Source organism: Amblyomma mixtum, chromosome 10 (assembly GCF_055824585.1).
Source record: "Amblyomma mixtum isolate Tamu chromosome 10, ASM5582458v1, whole genome shotgun sequence".
Taxonomy (NCBI): Eukaryota; Metazoa; Arthropoda; class Arachnida; order Ixodida; family Ixodidae; genus Amblyomma; species Amblyomma mixtum.
In genome coordinates this window covers 48,433,122-48,434,655 of record NC_143021.1, presented here as the reverse complement: position 1 = coordinate 48,434,655, position 1,534 = coordinate 48,433,122, and positions in this window count along the sequence as shown.

The window sequence follows — 1,534 nt, the reverse complement described above, 5'->3', positions numbered from 1 at the left end:
CGAGGACTCTCTGGAAAGCGGAGAACTCGCTGCTAACGAAACTGAAAACAGTTTCAACGATAGTGGCAACGAGAAGGTAACGGCGACGCCACTGAGCGAGGCGAATTTCACATTGAGCCCAGTTCCCGACAGTTGGCACGAGCTAACTCAGGTTGACAGAGCGGCGCTCGTTCGGGAACAGCAGGACGATAGCTCGATAATAGCTTTGCTGGATAAAGCTAAAGGAGGAACAAAGAAAAAGAATGTTTCATTTCATCAGAAATCCGGCTTGTGGTACCGAAATTACGCTGACGCCCGTGGTCGCAAGTACGAACAGCTTTTGATCCCACAAAAGTATCGCCGTCAGCTATTGAACCTGGCGCACGAAAACGCGTGGGCAGGGCACCTCGGCGTGAAAAAGACCAAAGCTAGGCTCGCCCAAGAGTATTACTGGCCTCATTGCTTGAAGGACATTGAAGGCTTTGTGCGCTCTTGCGACACTTGCCAGAGAGTAGGCAAGTCTGCCGACAAGTGGAAGGCGCCCATGAAACTGGTGCCAATCATAACCGAACCCTTCCGCCGGATGGGAATTGACATTGTAGAGCCACTGCCCGAGTCCAAGAACGGTTGTCGGTATATTCTGACTGCTCTGTGTGTCGCGACAAAGTTTCCTGAAGCGATACCTCTCAAGGACCTCAATTCTCCTCAGATCGTAGACGCCCTTCTCTCAATTTTCGCTCGTGTCGGATTTCCCTCGGAAATTCAGTGTGACAATGGCAGTGTCTTTACCAGCTGCCTAACCTCTACCTTTTTCGAAAGATGCGGTATCAAGGTCGTACACAGCTCGATCCATCACCCGCAGTCGAACCCAGTAGAGCGTATGCACTCGGTGCTCAAAAGAATATTGCGAGCTCTTTGCTTTGAGCGCAAACGCGATTGGGAAGCCTGCGTGCCTGCAGCTATGTTCGCTTTACGATCCGCTCCCCACGAGAGCACAGGCTTCAGCCCTGCGGAGCTTGTGTACGGCCGGAGCTTAAGAACACCGCTGCTAATGCTGCGAGAGTCGTGGGAAGGCGAGGGGGAAGACCCAAACGTGGTCACGTACGTCCTTAACCTGCTTCAAAGGATCGGAAAAACGAAAGATCTCGTCGAGAGCCACATGAAGGCAGCGCAACAATTGTCAAAAGAGTACTACGACAAGTCAGCAAAGAAGCGTACTTTCGAAGTGGGCAGCCAAGTAATGATACTGCGACCGTCTAAGAAAAATAAGCTTGAGGTCCACTGGGAGGGGCCAGCGAGCTTGGTATCGAAACTTTTTGATACCAACTACGAAGTTAAACTAGGTAGAAGGCCAAACAAAATCTATCATAGTAGCCTGATGAAACCGTACATTCAGCGTCACGCTGTCGTGAATGTGATTTTGAATGGTTCGGACGAGGAAGGTGCAGAAATCCTGACCTCTGCGGACATGAAGGAATGCGGTTCGGATGCACTGTTAGAACAGGTTAATCTAGAACCACGTCTAAGCCAAGCCCAGAACGAAGACTTGAGAACG